Source organism: Octopus sinensis, linkage group LG5, assembly GCF_006345805.1.
Source record: "Octopus sinensis linkage group LG5, ASM634580v1, whole genome shotgun sequence".
Lineage (NCBI taxonomy): Eukaryota > Metazoa > Mollusca > Cephalopoda > Octopoda > Octopodidae > Octopus > Octopus sinensis.
The window spans coordinates 122,509,555-122,522,054 of NC_043001.1; the positions used below are offsets into that span (position 1 = coordinate 122,509,555).

The 12,500-nt window shown below is 34.3% G+C and overlaps 1 protein-coding gene across 6 annotated transcripts in view; it reads right to left on the reverse strand.

The window, feature by feature from the left end:
* The window catches only part of LOC115212258 (probable G-protein coupled receptor 156), a 69,550-nt gene that overhangs the window by 28,465 nt on the left and 28,585 nt on the right, over nt 1-12,500 (reverse strand). For 5 of the 6 annotated variants that reach the window (XM_036503050.1, XM_036503048.1, XM_036503052.1 and 2 more), the window contains exon 1: nt 10,669-10,995. The exons of the other annotated variant lie outside the window; for it this stretch is intronic. The gene's annotated coding sequence lies outside the window, so the exon portion shown is untranslated. Of the gene's footprint in view, nt 1-10,668; nt 10,996-12,500 lie in introns of those variants that run through there. 6 annotated transcript variants of the gene reach the window in all.

Sequence of the window (12,500 nt, forward strand, 5' to 3'; positions counted from 1 at the left end):
GGATCTCCAATGTACAGAAGTTTCTAAGGACATCCAGTTTTGAAAATATTGTAGCAGTAAAGTACTGTGGTTGAGAACTAAATATCATTGCGGTCTTTAGATAGACTTATCCTATCTTTTTTTAGGAAATGGCTACTATATACAGGTGCCCTGGCCTGCCAGATTATATCATACTTATAAGACCAATCATAATAATAATGAGTTTAGTATATACAGTGCTCTGGTAATAAGTAAGTAATTGTTAATGTCAATCAAAAATAAAAAAATACACAATTTATGTTACAAAATAAATCTTCAAATGCTGTGCCACAACCTTTTCCAACACAATGGGTTTTTTTCCGAGTCAATAATTATAGCAATTTTCAGATTCATCTTCATTATGTTTGTTACTAACCATATCATGTAGAAAAGATGTGTCCCTTTCATACAACTGATGAGGATAAGAAATATGAAACTTGTTCGCTAAATTTGATTGATGACTGTTTGTTAAACAAGCAGGTTAGTCACACGAATCAATAACTTAAGATTCAATGGTTGAGAGAACTGCAGATATTGTTGTTCTTGTTGTTGCCGTGGTTGTCATTATTGTTGTGGTTGCTGGGGCAGCTGTGACTATTGTTGTTGTTTCTAACAAAACATTTCAGACATAACACTAATCATACCATCTTTTTGTTTTCACATATAAATGTCCAAGGAGGGGCTGAAAAATTCCTGGCTTTTGAACATACAGAAAATACAATGAGATCAATTAATTATGATTTTATTCAATATATTCCCCCCTCAGATTCATATACCTACTGCAGTGGTCCTTCAGTTTTCCTAAGCTCTGTAAAAGAACTTGGGCCTTCAACCAGGTCTTTCGTAAAGCCAGGAACTTTTCAGCACACCCACGTATGTAAGACTACAACATTTAATACATTTCTATGTTGTTACTGTTTAACCCTTTTTATACCAACCTGCCTGAGACCCACCCTTTAGTTCTGTCGTACAAACTTCCAGTTTAAAAGTGATCTCACTTAACACTTTCCATCAAAATTTCATGTTAATTTTTGTTCCAAACTCTAGCTTAATAATGACTAAATTATTCTAAATTATCCAAAGTTAATTGAAATTGAAGGCAATATATATTTCTTTATTGCCCACAGGGGGCTAAACACAGAGGGGACAAACAAAGACAGACAAAGGGCTTAAGTTGGTTACATCGACCCCAGTGCGTAAGTGGTACTTAATTTATCAACCCCGAAAGGATGAAAGGCAAAGTCGACCTCGGCAGAATTTGAACTCAGAACGTAACGGCAGCCGAAACACCGCTAAGCATTTCACCCGACGTGCTAATGATTCTGCCAACTCGCTGCCTTGAAGGCAATATATTTCAACAGAAATACAGTAACAAAGCGATTATCCCAAAGTCACTCAAAAACCTACGCTTGTAAAGCATCCCAAGATAGATTCTTTCATAGTTTTTGAAAACATTGTATATGTATTCTTTTATTTGTCTCAGTCATTTGGCTGTGGCCCTACTGGAGCATCACATTTGGTCGAACAAATCAACCCCAAGACTTACTCTTTATAAGCCTAGTACTTATTCTATCAGTCTCCTTTGCTGAATTACAAAGTTACAGGGATGTAAACACACCAAAATCAGTTATCAAATGATGGTAGGGGGACAAACACAGACACTCAAACATCTTAACACATACATACATATATATATATATATATATATATATATATATAATATATATATATGTGTGGAGGTGCAATGGCCCAGTGATTAGGGCAGCGGACGCGCAGTCGTAGGATCGCGGTTTCGATTCCCAGACCGGGCATTGTGAGTGTTTATTGAGCGAAAACACCTAAAGCTCCACGAGGCTCCGTCAAGGGGTGGCGGCGATCGCTGCTGTACTCTTTCACCACAACTTTTTCTCACTCTTTCTTCTATTGGCCTGCTTGCTTAGCCAGCAGAATGGTGTCATTTGAAGGCAAAACAATGTGAAGTGCATTGTGACCAGCGATGTGTAGCAACATCTGATAGCCTGGTCGGTCACAGTGATATATATATATATATATATATATATATATATATATGAATAAAAAATGGAGTTAACGCAGGTTTAAACAAGTATTTTTACTTTCTACATGTTTCGAAAATTCCACTGATACTATTCAAAAGAATAAAAGGTATAAACAATGCAATCTTCTCTTCGGGAAAGTGAAAAAACGAAATTCGTCAATACGACATTTTAGCAAAAAATGATGGATTCGTATAGCGATAGACAGAACGCTATTAATATTGTTTAAAAAAACGTTATATGATATAACGTCATAAGTAGCTAACAGAAAGAGTAGGGATATTAATAGTGAATGTTAAATATAAAGGAAATTAAAGTTTAAACTATATATAATGATAGAGACTACTTATATGCACTAAAAGTATGTTTCTGTCAATGCTTACATCTGTATGCTCGTTCTATAACCGTGTTTACTAGAGTATTTTTAGAAAAAATAATGAAAAATAGCTCAGAATTGCAGAGAAGACAGAATTTCTTGCCTTTGTCATATGGTATCGAAATTGAGAGGATCAACCATTCTAAATGAAATTGTTCATTGTGGTCTTTTAAATCCCAAATCAGTTTGCTGAGACCGGTACTATTCCGTTTATTTCTATCCCTAAATGTTGAGTAATGGATAGAAATTCTTTTAGATAACTCTAACGATGTGCTTCCAATGTAAAATCGTACTTTATTACGAGTACTGATTATACACTGGTATATAGAATTTTTAATCTTAGAGTTACTTGACATAAATTTAATTTTATTGGAATTGACTTCAGATACAATAACCTTGTTATTAATATTTCTAGAGGGTTGGATGGTATTAGCTAAATTAATGTTAGTATTAGTAAATGTATTAATATTTAACAGTTTGTTATTATGAGAAGATATAATTTGCAAGAGATTTTTTGTGTTTGAAAAACCTATCCTAACCTTATGTGAATTAATTATAGAGTAATATCTAGAATTGTTTGGAAAATTCCTAGCAATGGCTTGACGAAACAGCAGTGGGAGATTAGATTTAATTTGTCTCCCGTAAGGAATTATTAACCAAATTTTTACTAGTATTCATAGCGTAATTACTTTTGAAGGTGTTATATTTACTTTTAGATCGGTAATAGGGGAATAAATAAGGGTTATCTGCCTTCATTCGCTTTGTATCGGTGCGTAAGTTATGTTTGTTATCAATAATTCTTTTACGACTAGAAATCTTATCTACATTATTGAATTTACAATTAGACTGAGCAGAATCAATGTAGAAAATTTTTTCTGTATAACCTGCTTTGATTAAGGCAGAGTTATAGAATTCAGCGTTATTATTGAAAATATCAACATTAGCAGATAATTTAGATAATCTAAATGAAATATTCTTAACTAAATTCTTAGTAATTGCTCCAGGATGATTACTAAATTTGCTAATGTACTTAAGATTGGTCAACGGTTTATGATATGGGAAGTAAGAGTCACTGTGTAAATTAAGCGTAATATCTAAAAAGTTGGCCTTCGTCAGATCGTCATCAAAAAGCCCATTCTACTGAAAAAATTAACTAAACTATTCTTAACTTTTTGTACCTTTTGGTTGGAAACATTTTGGAGGTAAAGTAAACAATCATCACGATATAGACCTCCATAAATGTTAGGGAACTCTTCAGCCATTTCAAAAAGAATATATATACAGACCAAATCAGCTATCTGTGCTGAATCAGAACTTCCCATTGGTATATCGAAACTATCTGATGTGTCTTTACGGACCCACAACTTATCATCAAATTTAATAATAGATCTTCTGGCTGCCAACACAACATTAATTTCTCCGTGTTAATTGTTAACAAGGTAAAATACACTCATCTATCTATCTATCTATCTATCTATCTATATATATATATATATATTATATATATATATATATATATATATATATATATATATATATATATATATATATATATATATAGCAAATGAAAGACAGAAGATGGAATATACGAGAATTTATTATTAATCATGACAATTGTTTCAACACTTGGGCGGGACACTCAACAACTGTTCAGAAGCATCCGGTGGTGCAGATGTATCTTGTCGGGTGATAAATAAATACAACTCATTAAAATGACTGTTCAGCAATGTAACTTTCTGTTTTGTAGAGAGAAAAGCAGCCAGATGGGGGAAATATCTTTATTTATATAGATGAATAATAAAATCACTGATGACAAAAAAAAAAAGAAACGAACATGCAATCCAGCGAGAAAAGTATTAAAAATAACTGTTAACAGGTATGGATGTATAAACGCCCTCGGGCAAGATACATGGCACGAGTACACTTGCTCATACAAGCATCTGCAAAAATGTGAGCATACGCACACGTGAAGTTTGATGCACTCATGATCACAAAGCAAGTTATTTATCAACTTAGTGTTCATAAGAATGGGAAGGTTAAAAGTAAACTTAAGCCACCCAAGCCTTAAAGTAAATTAAGTTAACAGTTATTTGAAATGCATTCTCACTGCATTAGGCCACAGAATAGACAAGGATTCCTCGGAGCAGAGACAGCATCTCCTGGAAATTATATTGTATAGTCTCACATGCCTTACTATGGACCAATTAATGCTGTACTTCATTTTATCTTCCTTCAGTCACCATACAAAATCTGCCAAAGATGTTGAATGTCATTATTGATTGTCTTAAAGCTGGCAACATGGTTATGATAACGATTCTTAAATGAATCAGCCATCTGCCCAATGTAAACATAGGGCCCTTGCCTTTTGTGAGCACAGTACATTTATATACAAGATTAGGCATCATACAGAGATTCATCAAAGGACATTTTGATTTTTCTCTGCATGAGCATTTATCATATTCACTTATATATAAGGCAGTCCTGACTCTATATACTGGTGTTATAACTGTGCTAGCTGTATATAGGGCGACCTGCTGTGCTTGAGGAGACCTATTGAGTCAAGTACATCAACATCAAAATAGAAATCAAATGGAAATTATAGTTGTGATACCCGTGCCAGAGGCACGTAAAAAGCACCAACCAATCGTGGCCATTGCCAGCCTCCCCTGGCACCTGTGCCAGTGGCACGTAAAAGGCACCCACTACACTCACGGAGTGGATGGCGTTAGGAAGGGCATCCAGCTGTAGAAATACTGCCAGATCAGACTGGAGCCTGGTGCAGCCTCCTGGCTTCCCAGACCCCAGTTGAACCATAACTCATTCTAGTATGGGAAAACAGACGTTAAACGATAATGATAATGATATATACATATTTATATATATATATATATATGCATGTATGTGTGTGTGTGTGCATATGTATGTATGTATATATATATATATATATACACACAACAGGCTTCTTTCAGTTTCCATCTACCAATTCCACTCACAAGGTTATAGTCAACCCGAGGCTATAGTAGAAGACACTTGCCCATGGTGCCACACAGTGAGACTGAACCCAGAAGCATGTGATCGGTAAGCAATCTACTTACCACACACCCACTCCTGCATCTAGAACTACATTATTCAATATATTTCTGTGTAGTTGTTGCTTAACCCCAGGTCAGTATTGACCACACAGATCACTGGTCAAAATACTCTCCAAACATGATAATGCCATATTTTTTCAGACACAGTGTATGATGGACTAAATTATCTACAAAATGATTACATTAACTTTTTAAAAGACATTAGGCATTATTTGAGAGAAATTTAGCTGGTTTCCCTAACTAGGCTTCATATTTCTGTTATGGGAGCAAATTTGACAAGCAGTTGAAGAAGCAATGGTTTACATTCCATCACATCCAGCTCTGAGTCTTTGAACTAGATATTTAAGCTTATAATGTATTTACCTCTGTTTGCCACAGTCTGAATGTGGTAAGTGTACTAAGCTGCTATTCACCTTGCAATCTCTAATACCTGCTCTTGACTTTCTGTTCCCAAATAGCACACCATGATGTGTATGAGAGAGAAAGAGAGAATATTCAGTGTAAACTGAAACACCTTTCATATACATTTTACTAACACCTTTTTTAATTACTGATTAAACTATCAATCAGCTTCTCATTAAGGCAGCAAGATTCTTAGAGTTTTATTTACATATTTATGATACCACATAATTAATTTGATGAAAAATATAAAAGAACTCCTGAAAAATATCAGAACATCATCATCATCATCATCATCATCGTTTAATGTCCCCTTTCCATGCTAGCATGGGTTGGACGATTTGACTGAGGACTGGTGAACCTGATGGCTGCACCAGGCTCCAATCTGATCTGGCAGAGTTTCTACAGCTGGATGCTCTTCCTAATGCCAACCACTCCAAGAGTGTAGTGGGTGCTTTTACATGCCGCCAGCATGAGGGCCAGTCAGGTGAGGCCTTTTATTTTTATACTAGTTTCAGACATTGGAGTGTGGGAGTTTTGGAGAATAGCTTTCTAGGACGTAGTCTGTCACATTATTTTATCAACTCATTTTTGTATTTTAACAACCACAGAATGACGAAGGGTTGGATTTGAACTCAAAATATATACCCAACTATCACTAGACACTTTATCTGCTGTTCTACAGATTCTGCTAACACACACACTGGCATCTATATTTCTAGCTTCGGCTTTGCCTTTCATCCTCTTGGGGTCGATAAATAAAGTACCAGTTTCGCACTGGGTCGATGTAATCAACTTAATCCCTTTGTTTGTCCTTGTTTGTCCCCTCTATGTTTAGCCCCTTGTGGGTAGTAAAGAAATATTTTACTTGTTACAGTCACAAGACTGTGGCCATGCTGGAGTACCATCTTCAAGGATTTAGTTGAACAAATCAACCACAGAACTTAATATTTTAAGTCTGGTATGCATCTTATTGGTCTCTTTTGCCAAACTGCTAGATTACAGGAGTGTAAACAAACCAACACCAGTTGTCAAGCAGTAGCGAAGGACAATCAAAGCCACACACACACACACACAAAACATTAACAAACTTCCACACAATTTCTGTCTTAAAACCTACCAAATTCCCTCTCATAAAGCATTGGTCAGCCTGAGGCTATTGTACAAGACAGCTGCCCAAGGTTCCACTCAGTGGGACTGAACCCAAAACCACATAGTCACAAAATGAGCTTCTTAACCACACAGCCATGCTTATGTTCATTCTTTTATTCTTTTATTCTTTTAGTTGTTTCAGTCATTAGACTGTGGCCATACTGGGGCACCACCTTGAATTTTTAGGCAAATGAATCAACCCTGGTACTTATTTTTTAAGCCTGGTACTTATTTTATCAATCTCTTTTGATGAACTGCCAAGTTACAAGGATGCAAACACACCAACACCAGTTGTAAAGCAGTGATGGGGTGGGACAAACATAGACAAAAAGACACACACATAGATGATGATGATGATGATGAATTTTACTTTTTTATAAAGAAAAAAACCTCTACAGTATTTTCAGTTTGAAATTTTAAACTGAAAACGCCTAAAATCTGAAAACCTGAATCTAATTCCAAACTCTGGATGACATCATATGTTAAATAAACATCACTCATTAAATATTTACAACTTGCTTTAATGTCATGTAATGTTATATAATTATACATGGACAACTTGTTTTAGTATGAAGTGCTTAATTCCTATAGGTCATGGGTCTATAAACTTATGTACATATGTGCATATATATATATATATATGTATGTATGTATATATATGTGTGTATATATATATATATATTATATATATATATATATGTGACCATGTGTGTACCGTTGGCGATTTTTTTTTCCTCTGTCTTCCCTTCTCTGGATCTTTCCTTCTCCTATGTTTCCGATGAAGAGCTCCACTCAAAACGTTAAACCCTCCTTCTTTCCTTCTTTCCTGAGCATCCAATAACACTATATTTGTTCCACGTCCTCGCATTGTTGTGTATTTTTTTCTGCTTCCTTGTTTGGATTAACTATATATATATATAGTTGAAAATATGTGGAAAAAAATATAGAAAGTGGAAGAGAAATGCCCTCATATATACATATTATATGGATGTCGTGAAAAAAAAAGATATAAACTGATATTAAACTATATGAAACAAAGGCATTTCTCTTCTACTTTTTACATTTTTTTTCACGTATTTTCAACTCATAATTTTGCCACGTGGTGTGTACTGAATCTTCAGTACCTTTGCATCTTGTATATTTTTATATTTATACATATATATATATATACTCAAATTAAGCAACAAGAATGACTCCGGTAATTTGGTATGATCGTTTTGTACTACATCATTTTATTAAATGTTGTAAGTATTACAACAGATTTAAGATGCTGAGTACTCATCAGCCAATTATAGAGGTTTTCCATTAATACAAAAATTTTCAAATCAAGTGGCAACATTATAGAAAAGGTAGATATATAAACAAAGACATGGATTTAAATTTTAAGAACATTTGAGGTAGTGGAGTCCATCAACTGACTGACTGAGATTTGGTTGTTCCAGACTGCTGTAAGGTAGCATCTTAAATCTGTTGTAATACTTACAACATTTAATAAAATGATGTAGTACGAAACGATCGTACCAAATTACCGGAGTCATTCTTGTTGCTTATTTTGATTATAATCACCCCACGGATTTTTATGGATAACACCATACAAAATTCTGGTGCATCTAAATTAAGTACCATATTCATTTGAATCTATATATATATATATATATATATATATATATATAGAGAGAGAGAGAGAGAGAGAGAGAGAGAGAGAGAGAGAAATATTACATTTCTAAATATTTCAGAGAGATATAAGTAGTAGTGGTACGATAGAGTAGTTGTATACTGTCAACTTAATGTGACAGTCCCATGCTACTCCAGACAGATGACGAGCAAGACTCAGAAACTAGTCTCTGGATGCAGGCTTAGCTGGGTGGGGGTGCTTCTCTCCCCCTTGTAAACATAAGGACACAGGAAATGTGTTAAGCCCGACAGGAAGCGTTGATGCTTCCTAGGGCTAAATAGCAGTGGTGTGATTCCCTTCATGGGACTGTCACATTAAGTTGACAGTATACAACTACTCTATATATATATACATACATATATATATATATATTTACACACACATATATAGAAGATATATATATCATCATTATCATCATCCTCAGTTAATGTTAATTTTCCATGCAGGCATGGGTTGGATAGTTTGGCAGGAACTGGTATAGCCAGGGACCACACCAGGTTCCATAGTCCATTTTGGCTTGGTTCCTATAGCTGGATGCCCTTCCTAATGCCAACCACTCCACAGAGTGTACTGGGTGCTTTTATGTGGCACCATCAGCACACACATACACAGATACACACACACTCACACATATATGTATGTTTCTATGTGTGTATGTATGTATGTATGTATGTATGTATGTATGTATGTATGTATGTATGTATGTATGTATGGTGCCTATGCATACACGGATGTGTTTGTGTATGTATAGTTAGTTTGAAGTAGTGTGCACATTAAGGAAAATGAAAATGAAGGTTGTCAGGACTTGGATAAAAACCATTCATTTATCACTTCTGTTCCTTTTAGTAATTCATCATTCATGATGAACACATACATTTTATACACATTCTGACTCCGTCCTTTCTCTTATAACACATGTACCTCTGTAAATTATGTGACACAGAGACAGGTAAAGTGATGGTAGATAGATTGTAGAATTGTATATTTCTAAACAGAAACGTATTTAAATAATGAGATTCCTGTTATTATGTACACACAAATACAAACATACTCACTCACACACACACACACACACACAAACATGTATACATCTATGTAGATCAGTGTGTGTGTGTGTGGTTGTTTTAGTGACAGCATGTATATATTTAAAAACATGCATGTGTATGTGAGTGAGTAGATATATTTATATATATATATATAATACAAATAAGAAAATGGAGGAACAAATTCATTTCAATCATCAATTTATAGATATTACCATTTCATATTATTTATTAACTATATAACTATTATTTATATAACTATATTACCCTCATAACCCCTATCTTATTTTTTACTATATATATATATATATATATATATACTGTTGTGTCTGAGGAGAGTAATTTTCTTTTTGTGCCTTATAATCCAAAAACAAAAAACGAAATTCCTAAAACAAAATATATATATATATAAATATATGTGATGATGATAATATATATATATATATATATATATTATATATACATATATATATATATATATTATATATATATAATATATGTATGTATGAATGTATGTATGAATGTATGTATGTATGTATGTATTTATGTATGTATGTATGTATGTATGTATATATGTATATATATACATATATTTATATATATATATATATATATATATACATATATATATATATATATATATATGTATATATATATATGTATATATATATATATATATATATATATATATATATATATATGTATATATATATATATAATATATATATATATATATATATATATATATATATATATATATATATATACATGCATATATATATAAAGTATATATGTATGTGTGTATGTGGAAGAGGGACACAGAAAGGGATTGAGAATATATGTGGAAGCCGGTACTTACATATGATTTCAGTTGAAGAAGGAAACACTTTAGCAATCTCTACAAGTAAAACATTCCTGGATGATAAATTTTAAAATTAGTGGTTTTCTCAGTACTTTGGGAGATAATTTCCTTGTTTTTTTTTTGTTTTTCTTTTTCATTATATTTTTGACATGTCATGTGATATCTTCTATTTGCTTCCATCAGGTAAATATCCTGATTGGCCATATCTCTCTGTCTCTCTATTTGTTTCCTCTCCCTCTGATTCTCTTGCTCTCACTCTCTGACTTAGTCATTCTTTTACTCTCCCTACACAAATGCACACATTTAAATATAGACAAACATATAAATATATAATGTATATATAGATGTGTGTATGTGTGTGTATGTAAGTATGTGATTACATATGTGCACACATACATACACACACATGCACATACACACACATAGACACATAAACATTACCATCATTGTTATCATCATCACATTTTATGTCTGCTGTCTGTGCTAGTGTGAGTTGTTTATATGTATGCTAGTATGTCTGTACATGCATATGTATGTATATATATACGTGTGTCTATTCTCTTTTTAAAGGGTCCCAATCCAAATGTAATTTACAATGACATGCCAGGAATTTCTGTTATGCATTAATATTGCTAGTTCCTCAATTTCATGTTATATGAAAGTAGGATATGGAAATTGAACCCCTAAACCTCAAGTAAAAGTGTTGCTCTTGATCTTCTATGTTGATGATGTCATAAAAGTCTCCTGTTGAATGACTCTTGAGGAAGTGGCTCATCATGTATGTTCCAAAGTTCCTGGAGGCAAATGTTGTCAATACTATATGTACGCACATCACATACAAGTTCTTTCTCTTTGGCAGCAGTGGTCAGTGTCCAAGTACTGAATGTGTTGATAATAAAGAAGGCTTTACATCAGACAAATGAGACTGCATCAGTTTTTCTATATGAGACTTAGACTGTATGTGAAGAATTAGGAGCATTCTAGAATTCTAACTCAGAACAGATGTTGATGTAGAAAGTAAGAGCATTGAATCAGGGATGCGAACCATGGGGTTTTTGCATTTTTAATTAATCTCATCAATTTGCTGATGGTATACTAATGAGAAAACTCTATCAGTGGCCCTTTTCTATTAGGGCAAGCCTCTTAGGCCCTTGATACCCATAATCCAGTCTGCTAGGCAACAGCTTCTTTTCTCTAAGAGTGCTGGTCCATAGCTTTAGACTTCCAGATTCTTCCTGCAAAGTAGAGTTAGTTTCTAGCAACTGCCAAATCCACAAATTCTGCTGAGAGTTGTGTGAAGAAGTGCCACTCCCAAACAGTTGAAGGAAACCGGGTAAGAGGTAGACCCAGGAAGACATGGCATGAGGTGAAAAGACTGAAACCTCAGGAGACATGCTGTAACTGTGAAGACCTGGCAAATAAAGTGGGTTCACGGCTGTATCCTACGCCAGTTTCACATAACTAACCCCAGCCCATTCAAAGGTACCTTGGATCTTAGGGCGACATGCTGTTCTTGAGGAGACCTATTGAGTCAATTAGATGAACATCAACATCAACATCAAAATGAAAATAAAATGGAAATTGTAGTTGTGATCCCCGTGCTGGTGGCATGTAAAAAGCACCATCCGAGTGTGGCTGATGCCAGCCAACTCTGGCCCTTGTGCAAGTGGCACGTAAAAAGCACCCACTACACTCATGGAGTGGTTGACATTAGGAAGAGCATCCAGCTATAGAAACACTGCGAGGGCAGACTGGAGCCAAGTGCAGCCTCCTGGCTTCCCAGACCCCAGTCGAACCATCCTACCCATGCTAGCATGGAAAACGGATGT